Here is a 14,978-nt window from a genome sequence, read left to right as displayed (position 1 = left end):
TGTTGTATAGAAGTGTTGTAATCATTCCACCATTTTGGAAAATATTTGGAATTATTCCCAAAAGATAAAATCTGTGCTTACACTTTGATCCAGCAATAATGCTACTAGGTCTGCATTGCAAGATATGCAAGGAAAAATAACAAAAAGATACACAAACACACACAAATATAGCAACTCTTTTGTGGTGGCAAAGATTTAGAATTTGAGGGATGCTCATCAATTGGGGAACATTTGAATAAATAATTATATATATATATATATATATATATATATATATATATATATAACTGTATAAGAAATACTGACTGTACATTATCTCAGAAAAAAACTGGAAAATTTATATGAATTGATGAAAAATGAGTTGAGCAGTACCAGAATAATCTGCAGAGAAACAGAAATAATGTCTCTTTTAAAAAAATATATAGAACTGATCCCACCATTCTGGAGAGCAATATGGAACTATTCCCATAGAGCAGTAAAACTGATTATACCTTTGGCCATAATTTCAATGCTAGGCCCATACACAGAAGAAATAATAAAATATGGGAAAAGTCCCACATGTTCCAAAATATTCATAGAAGCTCTTTTTGAGGTAACAAGGAATTGGAAATTAAGGGGACATCCATTAATTGGGGAATAGTTGAACAAGTTATGGTATATGAATGTTTGGGAGTAATATTGTTCTACAAGAAGTCATAAATACTTGGACTCTATTGGAGTCCATGGAATGAATTATAGAATTTGATGCTGAGGGATGGGAACAGAACCAAGGGAACATTCTACACATCAACAACAACATGGTGAGTTAATCATCCTTGAGGGATGTAACTCCTCCCAGAATTCAGAGAGGTAGGACAACCTATTAGATCAGCTATGGGCAATGCTATCCATATGCAAAATAAGAAAAGCAATACAAAACAAAAGAAACTTTCACATTCTACATTCACTTTTTTAAAAAATTTTATTTTTTTAAATGGGGTTAAGTGACCTGCAAAAGCTCATGCAGCTAGGTGGGTATTATGTGTCTGAGGCCAGATTTGAACTCGGGTCCTCCTGACTCCAGGGTTGCACTGATCCAGCTAGCTGCCCTCATTCACTTTTTAAAAAAATATATCCCTTATATATGTTTCTTTCCCTTAATCCTAATTTCCCCATACCAAAAATAATTAACATATTAACATATTTAACCCAAATGTGTATGTATAATATTCAGCTGACTGTTCATAGATGAGGGGAAGGTTGTGGGAAGGGAGGGTAAAAGGAAACTAAATAACTTAAAAATATACATATGTATATGAATGAATGTTGAAAAACTTTCATAAAATGTATTTGGAAAAATAAAATATCAATAAAAATATATTTATGAAGCTTTAGGATGTTGGGCTACCTGTTTCTCTTCTCAGACCTAGAAAAAAGTCATTTATATACTATATTTATATACTCTCAGACCTAAAAAAAGTCATTTATATACTGAAAGCCACCTGGAGGAAACATACTTAGTAGAATTTGAGATTTTCATATAGGTCCTAGCAGAGAATTTAAATGAAATTTCAAATTTAACATCTCAAAGCAAAGGTTGTGATGAACAGTAAATACTTCCTGTCAGGCTGGGAGTACTATTTATTGTGTATTGCCCGGAGAAACAGAGTGGATGGAATACAATGGCAGAATACTGAATCTGATGTCCTGTGTCTCCCTTTTCTATCTACTTTTGATTGTACCTCCAGGAATTTTAGAAGGAGAACATGGAAAAAGAATTGTTTCTATATTGCCTTGGGGAACTGCAAATCCAAATCCTACCTGTTCCTCTGGGTTTTGTGACTCAATTGAATGCAGACAGGGTGTACAGAGAAGTTGCTTTCAAAACAACCAGAGTGTGAGGCAGGCATTTGATCCCTAGCAATTCAATTTCAATAAGATCTAACCAGGAGAAATTCTCTTCCACCAGAGTCTGAATTTCAGGCTTTCCAATGGCTCTCAAGTGCACTTAGGTCCTGGTAATTATCAACTTCAATTCCTTGGATTGGGGCTATGAATTCTTTGTGCCAGAGCCCACCCAAGAGCTTCCACAGATTCTCATGTCAGATCCACTACAGTTGGGAGTGGAATTTGTCATATTTAACACCCACCTTGGCTTCCAGGCGGTCCTGGAAAGACTAGGTGTCTTCTAATGCATTGTTTTTTAGGGTTTTTTTTTTTTTTTTGCAAGGCAAACGGGGTTAAGTGGTTTGCCCAAGGCCACACAGGTAGGTAATTATTAAGTGTCTGAGACCGGATTTGAACCCAGGTACTCCTGAATCCAGGGCCGGTGCTTTTTCCACTATGCCACCTAGCTGCCCTTTCTAATACATTGTTGGTAGAGCTCTGAACTAAAACAACCTTTCTGGAGAGCCATTTGGAATTATGCCCAAAGCATATCCTATAGACCCACTACAGGGTCTATAACCTGATGAGATCATGAAAAAGGGTAAAAACATCATTTAAACAAAAATATTCATAGCAGTTCAGTTTGGTGGTGGAAAAGAACTGGAAACTGAAAGAATGTTCATTAATTGGGGAATGGCTGAACAAACTGTGGTATATGTACATTATGGAACACTATTGTTCTATTAGAAACCAGGAGGGATGGGAATTCAGAGAAGCATGGAGGGATTTACAAGAACTGATGCTGAGTGGCATGAGCAGAACAAGAAGAACATTGTACACCAAAACAACAACATGGGGTTGATAATCAAGCTTAATGGACTTGTTCATTCCATCAGTGCAATAATCAGGGACAATTTTGAGGTATCTGAAATGGAGAATACCATCTGTATCAAGAAAAAGAATTGTGGAGTTTTGAACAAAAACCAGAGACTATTACTTTTAATTTTAAAAAAAGCTGTTATCTTATGTAATTTTGCTATCTCTTATGTTTTATTTTTTCTTTGTAAAGATATGATTTATCTGATTATAGTAAACTTCTGTTTGAAAAGCCCAAAGAGTTCAGCTATTGGGATAGAAAACTTTTCTCTTTGATGGAAACTGCTGGGAAAATTTTAAGTGATTATAGAAGAAACTTAGATTAGACCAACACCTCACACCCTATACCAAGATAAGATCAAAATGGATACAGGATTTAGGCATAAAAAATGTTATAAGTAAACAAGAAGATCAAGGACTACTTTACCTGTCAGATCTATGGAAAGGGAAGCCATTTATGAATAAGGAAGAGATGGAGAACATCACTAAAAACTAACTAGATGATTTTGATTACATTAAATTAAAAAGCTTTTGCACAGACAAAACCATGGTAACCAAGATCAAAAGAAATGTAGTAAACTGGGAAGCAATCTTTAAAAGTAGTATTTCTGACAAAAGACTCATTTTTGAAATATACAGAGAACTGAGTCAATTTTTTATAAAAAGCCATTCCCCAATTGACAAATGGTTAAAGGATATGCAAAGGCAATTTACAACTGAGGCGATCAAAGCAATCCATAGTCATAAGAAAAATTGCTCTAAATCGTTACTTATTAGAAAAAAGCAAATTAAAGCATCTCTGAGGTACCACCTCACACCTCTCAGACTGGTCAATATGACCAGAAATAATAATGATCTTTAATGGAAGGGTTGTGGCAAATCTGGACACCAATACATCATTGGTGGAGCTGTGAACTCATACAACCTTTCTGGAGAGTTAGTCTGGAACTATGCCCAAAGGGCATTTGATCCAGCAAAATGACTACTGGGTCTATACCCTGAAAAGATGATGAAAAAAGGATAAAAACATCACTTTTACGAAAATATTCATAGCAACCCTGTTTGTGGGGAAAAAAAATGACTTAGCTAACTCTAGAATATGTATGTCATGGAACATTGTTATTCTATTAGAAACCAGAAGAGATGGGAATTCAGACAAGCCTGGAGGGATTTGCTTGAACTGATGATAAGTAAGATGAGCAGAACCAGAAAAACTGTGCACTGGAACAGCAACATGGGGGCGATGATCAACTTTGATGGACTTGCTCATTTCATCAGTGCAACAATCAAGGACAATTTGGGGCTGTCTGCAATGGAGAATACCATCTGTATCCAGAGAAACAACTGTGGAGTTTGAACAAAGATCAAGGACTATTACCTTTAATTTAGGGAAAAATTGATATCTTATTTTCTGATCTTACCATCTCTTATTCTTTGTTTCTTCTTTAAGGATATGATTTCTCTCTCATCACATTCAATTTAGATCAAGGTATACAATGGAAACAATGTAAAGACTGGTAAATTGCCTTCTGTGGGGGGTGGGGGGAGGGATTAAGATCAGGGGAAAATTGTGAAACTAAAAATTAATGAAATCTTTATAATTCAAAAATCAATAAATCAATCAATTAATAAAATCTTTAAACAAAAATATATGATTTCTCTCTCAACACATTCAACTTAGACAAAAAGGGAGAAAAGACTAGGTGTCTTGACTTCTATCACCCATATACATCTGCATGGTTACTATCTAACTTAATCCATAAATTACTTATAGAGACAGCTCCAAGTCAGCCACCAGACTCCTATGGTCATAACTACCTACTAGAAGGATTCCCAGACCCTGGGTTCCTATTTTATATGGATGAAACTGGTTCAAAGTTGAAGGCACTTGTAGAAAAGGTCTGACAGTTCACCAAATATATCATTAACTAGGAGATTGCTCATAACTTACTTTTGACTGGGGAGACCCCGCCCAGAAACCCATCATCTTCTTTGGTTTATGCTAATGTACAGGCCATCCTGTGGGCTAGTGTTTCAGCTTTGGTTTTTAAGGAAGGCTTTCAATATAGCACTCTGTAAGTCATCAAGACACCAGCCTTTTCAAACATCCCAGGATTTACACAGCTTGACAGAAACTTCAGCTTTGAATCTCATTCAGAGCTTTCTGCTACTTCCAAATTTTTACCTCATTAAGAAACAATGGTATCCCCCCTTGCCTAGCATAATAGGTGTTTCCCTGAGAGATAGCTATTTTTCTAATTTATCTTGTTCCTCCTTTGAGTGGTTTCACTTCAGTGATGCTGTTCAAAAGAACCTTCAGTGGTCTCCATTGGCTTTATTATCTCATACAAATTTCTTAGAGGTCTGGCATTTAAAGCACTCCCTTCCATTCTTGCTTCCATCTACTGTTCTAGATTTACTTATATAAATCCCCCACTTCCTTTCTCCATGTTAGCTAAACTGAACTACCAGCTGACTGTTGCTGAGTCCAGTGTTCCCAGTCTTCCAGTTCAATGATGGAAATGCTCTCCCTATTCATCACTGCCTTTCACAGCCCTTGCCTTCCTGCAGCTTTTCTCCATGACACTTTTGCTGATCCACTTGCCCATCTCCAGTTTGTATTCTCTTTTCTCATTATCTTGGATTATTTATTTGTGTACATGTATCTAGGCTCCTTGAAGGCAAAGACTAAATTTTATCACATGTGAATTTGCTTCAAAAATGTTTCTTGAGTTCTGTTACAATAATACATGCATATATGTATGTACATACACATAAGCCATGTACACTAAGTGTTCTTCACCCAGGGGAGGAGAATTTGTCCAATTAGTACATTTATTTCTATATAAATATATATATATATATACACACACATATGCACATATATGTATACATATATGGACATGTACATTTATATGTATATATACATATATATATATATACACATTTAAAGAGAGATTTCACCATTTACATTTTTGCAAGATTTTTATTTCCACATTTTTATCCTTCTCTTTCTCTCCCTTTAACAGAAAGTAATCTAATATTGTTTACACGTGTATAACTATGTTAAACATCTCCATATTAGTAAAGATGAATCCTAGAAAATGGGAACAAAAAGCCACTAGAGTTATAAAAAAAATTAAAAAACTCAATTTTTTAAAAATGGAAAGTAGTATGATTTGGTCTGCATTCAGACTCCCATAAGTCTTTCCCTGAATCTGAATGATATTTTTCAATCCAAGTACATTAAAATAGTCTTTGATTATTGTACTGCTGAGGAGAGTTAAATCCATTATATTTGACCATCACACAATATTGCTTTTAATGTGTGAAATGTTACCAGGTTTCTGCTCACTTCACTAAGCATCAGTTCATGCAAGATTTTACACTTTCTTTTTCTGAAGTCTAGCTATACATGATTTTTTATAGAACAATAGTATTCTATCACATCCATATACCACACTGTATGTACTTATTCCCATTTGATGGGCATCTCCTCAATTTCTAATTCTTTGCCACTACAAAGAAAGCTTATATGAATGTTTTTTACACGTCAGTCTTTTAAGTCTTTTTATGATCTTTTTGGGATACAGACCTAGTAGAAATATTGCTAGGTCAAAGGTTATTATCAATTTTATTGCCCTTTGGGCATAATTTCAAATCGTTCTTCAGAGTGGCTGGATCATTCATAAATTCACCAATAAAGCATTAGTGACACACATCCTCGGCAACTTTGATCATTTTCTCTTTCTGTCTTATTGTCCAAAATGATTGGTGTGAGATGTTAACTCAGAGTTGTTTTAGCATGCATTTTTCTGATCAAAGGTTTGGAGCATTGTTATATATGACTATAAATAGCTTTACTTTTTTCGTCTCAGAATTGCTGTTTATATCTTTTGAACATTTATAAATTGGGAAATGACTTGTTCTCATAAATTGGACTCAGTTCTATATATATTTTAGAAATGAATCCTTTATTAGAAACACTTCATGTAAACATTTTGTTGCAACTTTCTGTATTCCTTTTAATCATGGCTACTACTTGTATTTGTGCAATCATTATTATTATATGCAATCAAAATTATCCTTTATGCATTTTATGTTATTTAACTTTTCTTTGTTCATAAAAACTTCTCTTTCCATAGAACTGACAGATATACTATTCCTTTCTCTACTAATTGGCTTTTGATATCACCCTTTATGCCAAAATTCTGTACCCATTTTGACCTTATTTTGATATAGGATTTAAGTTGGTGGTATATGCCTAGTTTCTGCCATACATTTTTCTAGTTTTTAATATCAGTTTTTGTCAATAGTGAGTTATTAGCTCAGAAGCTGGAGACATTAGGATTAACAAACTATAGATTACTGTATCATTTACTACTATTTCTTTTATATCCAATGTATTCCAATGATGCAATACTCTATTCCTTAGTCAGTAGCAAACAGTTTTATCACTGTTCCTTTATAGCATAATTTAGATAAGGTACATGTAGATTTTATACCTTTATATTTTTTCATTAACTCCTTTTATATTCTTGACATTTTGTTTCTTCAAATGAATTTAGCTACTAATTTTTCCAGCTCAATAAAATAATTTTGGTAGGTTGTTTGGTATTGTACTGAATAAGAAATTTGATCTAGGCAGAATCACCATTTATTTCATATTAGTTCAACCTACCTGTGAGCAACTGACATTTTTCCAGTTATTCTGATCTAATTTTATTTGAATGAAAAATATTTTATAATTATTTTTCATTTAATTTCTGGGTTTGTCTTGTAAGGTAGACTTCCAAATATTTTGTTGTCTACAATTACTTTAAATAGAATTTCTCTCTGTTGCTTTTGTTTTTTATTGGCCATATATAGAAATGCTGATGATTTATGTGGGTTTTTTTTTATATGCTGCAACCTTATTAAAGTTTCTAATTGTTCCAATAAGATTTTTAGCTGATGTTCTAGGATTCTTTAATTATACCATTTGCACATCTGCAAAAAAAGCAAGAGTGTTTCCTCATGCCTAGTCTAATGTCTTTAATTTATTTTTCTTCTTTTAATGCAAAGGCTTACATTTCTAATAAAATGTTGAAAGATAGTGGTGGGAACAAGCATTCTTTTTTCACCCCTGATCCTAGTGAAAATGCTTTTAGCTAATCCCTGTTATATATAATGCTTGTTGATGGTTTTGCAGAATTCTTAAAATTTTAAAGAAAACTACATTTATCCCTGTGCTCTCTAGTATGTTTTAATAAGAATGACTAATACATTTTGTCAAAAGTTTTTAAATTACCTATTGAGATAATAATATGTTTTGTTAGTATTTTATTGCTATGATCAATTACACTAACAGTTTTTCTAACATTGAATAAGACCTGCATTGCTGGCATAAATTTCACCAGATTATAGTGTATTATCTTAGTGGTGATTTGTGTAATTGCTTTGTTATTTGATTTAAAATTTTTTCCTCTATATTTATTAGGGGTATTGTTCTCCAATTTACTCTTTGTTTAGTCTCTTCCTGGTTGAGGTATCAGCACCATATTGGTGTCATAGAAGAGATTTGGGTACACTCCATCTATTTTTTCAAATAATTTTTATAGAATTAGAATTAATTTTTCTTTAAATGCTTGACAGAATTTACTTGTAAATCCATATGGCTCTGGAGATTTTTATTTTTCAGAGAGGTCATTTCTGTCTTGTTCTATTTCTTACTTTGAAATGGGGTTATTAAGGTATTTTAATTCCTCCTCTGTTAATCTGAGAATTACTTGGCATACAGCTAGGCAAAATAATTTTGAGTTATTACTGTACTTTCCTCCTTATCAGTGATGAGTTCACTCATTTCATTTTTGATACTGCTAACTTGGCTTTCTTCTTTTTAAAAATAAAATTAACAAATTTTTTATCTGTTTTGTTTTTTTCATAAAACTATCTCCTAATTTTATTTATTCAATAGTTATATTCACTTTTATTAATTTTTACTTTGATTTACAGAATTTCTAATTAGCACTTAATTGGAATTTTTTAATTTGTTTGGTTTCCAACTTCTTTTAGTTGCATACCCAATTAATTGACCATCTTTTTCTCTATTTTATCAATGAAAGCAAATAGAGATATAAAACTTCCCCTAATAACTGCTTTGACTGTATACCAAATTTTTCAATATATTAGCTCATCATTGTCATCATCTAACATGAAATTGATTATTTCACTGATTTGTTATTTCATCCATTCATTCTTTTAAATTTTTATTTTGTTTCTAATTAATTTTTACTCCATTTTTCCATGATCCTTTATTTCATGTAATTTTATTCATTATGATCTGAAAAGGTTATATGTAATATTTCTGCATTCTATATTTAATTTTGACATATTTATGTACTAATACATAGTCATTATCTGTATATGATGGCATATACCACACAGAAAAGGGTATATTTGTTTTGAATTTACTTCAGTTTTTTTTAGAGGTCTATCAAATCTATGGTATCTAAAATTCTATTCACCTGTTTAATATCCTTCCTGTTTATTTTGTGGTTTGTCTTTTTTTGGGGGGGGGCAGAGGATAAGATATGATACTAGAAGAATTTAGCTATCTATGTCTTCATGTAATTCATTAATTCATTTACTTTCTCCTCTGAGAATCTGGATGCTTTATCACTAGATGTATATATATTTTAGTATTGCTATTATTCTTTTGTCTCTGGTACTTTTAAGGAAGATATAATTTCTTTCCTCATAACTTTTAATGAGATAACTTTTAAATTTTCTTTGTCTAAGACAAAGATTGCTACCCCTGATTATTTTCACTTCAGCTGAAGCATAACATATTCTGTTCCAGTCTTTTACCTTTACTATATATGTAGCCCTGTCTGCTTCCAATATGTTTCTGTTAAATAAAATATTATAGGATTCTGGTTTTTAATCCATTCTGCTCTCTGTTTCCCTTATATGGTGGAGTTCATTACATTCATATTTATATTTATTAACTCTGTATTACCCTCCATTTTATCTTTGCTCTGTTTGTATCTTTTCTCTCCTTTCATTCTATCCTTTCCTCAACAGTGTTTTGTTTCTGATTTTTGTGTTCCTCAGTTCTCCCTCCCTTCTATCATACCCCCTCTCCTTTCTTTCCCCTTTCCCATTTTTAGATTTTCTCTCACTGTTCTCTGTTGCTCCATCTCCCAACTCCCCCCCCCCCCCAACACTTCCCATCCTAATTCCCTGAAGGCTAAGAAAAATCTCTAAACACAACTCTGTGTTTAGGTTATTCCCTCCTTGATCCAAATTCAGTGAAAGGATGATTCACACAATTCTCTCATCCCTTCTTTCTGTCTACTGCTATAGGTCCTTTATATTTCTTCATGGATTTTAATTTACCCCATCCTGTCTCCCCCTTTCTCTCATCCTAATACAAAACTTTTTTTCATATCATTTTTTCTTACCATAAAAGCATTCTATGTCTATATATTTCATCAAAGTATACTCCTTTAGAGTTTGAATTCTCAAGTATCCTCATCCCATGTAGGTACACAACAAATTTAATCCTATTGAATAACATAATTTTTCCTTTTCACAAGATTAACATTTTATGCCTTTTATGCATTTTTTGACTCTCATGTTTGAAGATCATATTTGCTGTTCAATTCTGCTCTTTTCAATTTGCAAGTCACCTCTTTCATTAATTTTTTTTATCTTTCCCCCTGTAAAGGTATGCTCAATTTTGCTAGATGTTTGATTCTTGAATGTAAATCAAATTCCCTTGCCTTCTGGAATTTCATATCCTAAACCCTTTGATTCTTCAATTTTGATGCTTCCAGGTTCAGTGTAACCCTGATTATGGCACCTTAGTATTTGAATTACTTATTTCTGGTTACCTATAGTAGTTTCTCCTTTATCTGATTATTCTAGAATTTTATTACAACATTCCTTGTCATTTTCATTTTGAGATTATTTTCAATGATTATTTTCCCTTCTGGATCTAGGATATCAGGGAAGTTTTCCTTGATGATTCCTTGGAAAATATTGTCTAGGCTTCATTTTTGATCATGAATTTAAGGTAATCCAATTGTTTTTAAATTGTCTCTTAGATCTGTTTTCCAGGTCAGTTGTTTATCCAATGAGGTATTTTACATTTTCTTCTACCTCGCCTTTTTTAAAAATTTTGCTTAACTGATTCTTGGTATCTTATATAGTAATTAGCTCTTGACCAATTCAATTTTTCAAGGAATGCTTTTCTTCAGTTAGATTTTCCATCTCTTTTTCCATTTGGTCAAGCCTACTTTTAAAGAGTTGCTACTTTGTCCATTTGGTCAATTGGATTTTGAAGGATTTATTTTCTTCAGACAATTTTTGCTTTTTGGAAAGTTTTGAATTTCACTTACATTCCTTTTTCCCAATATAAGTCCAAGCATTTTTTCTCTTCAATGTTTTCAGGAAGAACAGTAATTCTCAGATTGTCCCTTCTCAATCTATTCTCAAGATCAGTGAGACATGTTAAGATTAGTGATTTTGCTCATAAGGTATTTTACAATTTTTTCTATTTTTCTTTTTTTGGCTTTGTTTAACAGTTTCTTATTGTCTCATGAATTCATTAGCTTCCACAGACTCCATTCTTTTTTGTAAGAGAAGAATTTTCTCAATTTACCTTTTTGCAACTACTTTCAATAGGCCAATTCTATTTTTGCTAGTTTTCCATTTGGTCAATTCAGGTTTTGAGAGAATTATTTCCTGTTTATATTTGCCCAATTGAGGATCTGAGAAAATTATTCTCATTTTATATTTTCCAATTGTATTTTGTAAGGATATTTTTTCTTGTTTCAAGGTACCATTTTTCTCTCCCAAATTTTCCAATTGCTTTTTAAACTCCTTCCTGATTTCTTCAAGAACATCTTTCTGTGCAGGAGACCAGATCATAGTCTCCTTAGCGGTTCTAGGCCTCTCTGAGTTATGGGCTTTTTCTTCTAGGAATTTTTCTATGGACCCTCCTCTGTACCAGCTGTTCTTCATTTTTCCTAAGACCTTGTGTCGGGGAAGGAATAGTTCCCAGATGTTTTGTGTTGGGATCCCTGGGTTTAGTAACTCCACATGGGATGACTAGTCGAGGACACTGGTTTCTTTTTCTGGTGTGTCTGTGGCCCTCATTTAAGGCCCTCTCCCTTGGCCTGGAGGGGGTACTTAAAGCTGGTGAATACTTTTATCTTTTGAACAATGGTGGGCTTTGCCCTAAGGCAAGGTAACTGCTCTCCCTATTCATAGCTGAAGGAACTCTGCTGCTCATGCCTGAGTCTGGAGCAGAGGTGGGCTGTATTTGTCTTGTTCTGGGAAGATGCTTCAGCTGAAATGAAAGTATGGACTCTTGAGTTCCTCCAGACCAGAAGAACCTAGGGGTAGATGTCTGCAAATTTCCTGCAACGAAACTCACCCCCCAGCCTTGCCAGCATGCTCCAGACAGTCGGTACCACCACCAATTTCTCTGCTCCTCAGTTGGCCCCCCACCCCTGTAGCAGATCAGGCTAGTGCCACTCTCAGGATCTCATGCTGTCCTGTGCTCCCAGAAGATTCTGCCCTCTGTGCCTGAACACACCCATGATCCTGGAAGACAACCCTTGAGGTAGATGTTCTTCTCCTAGTTTCTCTTTTCAGGTTTTGTCAATCAGGATTCTGTTAATAGACTTGTTTCATTTTATTTATGAGGGAAGATCAGGATATTAAGACAGTGCCTATCTTCTCTCTGCCATCTTGGCCATAAGTCTCATTTATATACTTATCTTGTCATCATTTTCACACCTTCAAGAAGTCTTTTCCATAATGGATTGAAATCAATAAAAACCGTTCTTGCATAATTTAATTTCTTTATATCTTTCCATATATCTAGCTAACTATCTAGCTGTTACTTATCTTTTTAAAAACATTTTAAGATATCACTTTTCTTTGTGCAAATTCTTTTATTCTACTGGGGGTTCAATAACACATAATAAAATACTTGCCTTCGCTAAACCAACAGATATTGAAAGGTTTTATCAGCATTGAAGAATACTACGTAAGAACAATAATTATTACGTGTTCTTTTTCTTTGGGGAGGGAATAAAATATATCTTTTTTAAAATCATGTATCATTCAATCAACTTCTAAAGATGAATATACTAGCTTAAAATTATTTCTACTTATTGACTCACAATCTTAGTCATTGCAGTTTTAGTAGAAACACACTCAGATGACAATTACAATCAAAAAATGAAATCCAATCAATATTATTATTTGTTCTACATTTCACTTCCTACTATTAGGAAATCAGAATCATCATAAGCCCTAACCACACCCCATTACATTGCATACAAACCCAGAGACACTGATATAGACAGACAAATACACATATGAATAAAACTTGAGATATAAAGCTATAGATATTGTTAGATAGATAGAGATAGATAGATAGATAGATAGATAGATGGATAGATTTGAATAAGACTTGAACATCTCTCTGGTAAAGAAATTTTATATGTTAATGCATGTTTTCAGTGTAGTAACTCATGCACATACACACAAATTTTTGTTGTTGACAGAATGTATATTTTGTCAATGGATCATCACAAAGGCTTTTTTGTATATATATCATAACTATTATTATAATTAACCCCATTTCATAGATGAAGAAATTGAGGTTTCATTAGCTGCTGTGATTTTTTTCTGCCCTGGATCACACTGCTAGTAAGTGCAAAAAGATACTGTTAACTTTAATTCTTTCTGACTCCAAGACTAGAACAATTGATTTTTAAAAACATCAGTTTTGCTTTCATAGACAAAATACATTAAATCTATTTTTAAGTAAGCAATAAATGACTGTTACATATGTGGTATTATTTAAGAATAATCTGAAGAATGACTTTGTTCAGTTCTTGATCACTTATATTCATACTACCCATAAAAATGTTCAGCTCCTTTCATTTTTTCTATTATTTAGTGTTCTTTGATACAATTCCCTCCTGCAAATTTCCAGAAACAATCATTTTATTCTTTGGAGGTTAAAATAATAATAATATTAATTCAATCTTTAAAAAGGAAATAAGATGTGTAGATGAAGATGAAAAATTCCCCCATAATTATACACATTACAATTGATTTCTGGATCTTCCATTTCCTTTGTTCATTTGCATCATCTGTCCTCCTCATCCATTCCCATATATATATATATATATATATATATACTTAGCATTATCAATTCCCAACATGAGACTAATAACAGCACAAGAAGTAAACCTATATAACTTTAAATAATATTTCTATTATCTTTTTGTTGATTTTTCTTTAAAGCTCAAAAGGAGCTTTTCTCTACTTATAAATGCATGATATAAAATCTTCATAGAAAATTTATCAGTCAGGGTGGCTAGGTGGCGCAGTGGATAAAGCACCGGCCCTGGAGTCAGGAGTACTTGGATTCAAATCTGGTCTCAGACACTTAATAATTACCTAGCTGGGCAAGCCACTTAACCCCATTTCCCTTGCAAAAACCTAAAAAAAGATTATCAGTCATTATTTCATAAGTAGTGATTAATAATCCCTGATTCTGAAATTGTCTACAATTTCTAAGTCTAAAAGTTCTACTTTACCACACCTTAATAGTTTTATGATTGACCCTATATCATATTAATTTATCCAAGGCACTATATATTTCCTGTTTCCATAAACTGATGATCACAGAGGGATGACAAGCATGTAAATGAAAGAACTGATTAAAGTCCAATAAATTTTTAACCTTGTATCAGTGAAGTTCCTTTTGAAAATATTTTTTAATAATTATACTTTAATATAAGAACCCTCCAAACAATTTGGCTCAGGGCAGAAATGAGATGCACAAACACGTGTGGGGCTGCTAGCAGGACAACTAGTATAGCCATTTATTCACAGTATCAAACAATCTTTATAGCAGAAAACCACAACATTAGCATCCAAGGGAAAAAAAAACAAGTAATGACATTTCTCAGACTTAAGCAGGATGTAATCTTGTTCAGAAAATCTGGGTACAAGTCTATCACATAAGTAAAGTCATGCATTGACGCAGCTGAGTTATCACAGCAGAGTTTTGTGGAAAGGTTTTTGCAAAAGGGTCACATAAGCCCAGAATTTAGTCACAGCTGATCTTTCATTGAGACTTCTTAGGAAGTTCTCTCCAATTTAATATAATTTATTCAACGTATTATTCTGTTTTTTATGAATTTAAAAATATTATTCGAAGA

At 33.1% G+C, this 14,978-nt stretch overlaps 1 pseudogene; it reads left to right on the top strand.

Annotated features, from left to right (window-relative positions):
* The first annotated feature begins 754 nt into the window (after nucleotides 1-754).
* LOC141519212 (GDP-D-glucose phosphorylase 1-like) lies at nucleotides 755-11,842 on the top strand (annotated as a pseudogene).
* Nucleotides 11,843-14,978: the final 3,136 nt, after the last annotated feature.

The sequence above is a fragment of the Macrotis lagotis genome, chromosome 3, assembly GCF_037893015.1.
Source record: "Macrotis lagotis isolate mMagLag1 chromosome 3, bilby.v1.9.chrom.fasta, whole genome shotgun sequence".
Lineage (NCBI taxonomy): Eukaryota > Metazoa > Chordata > Mammalia > Peramelemorphia > Peramelidae > Macrotis > Macrotis lagotis.
Note: the sequence above shows the minus strand (reverse complement) of the source record. Positions and strands in the feature narration are given on the sequence as shown.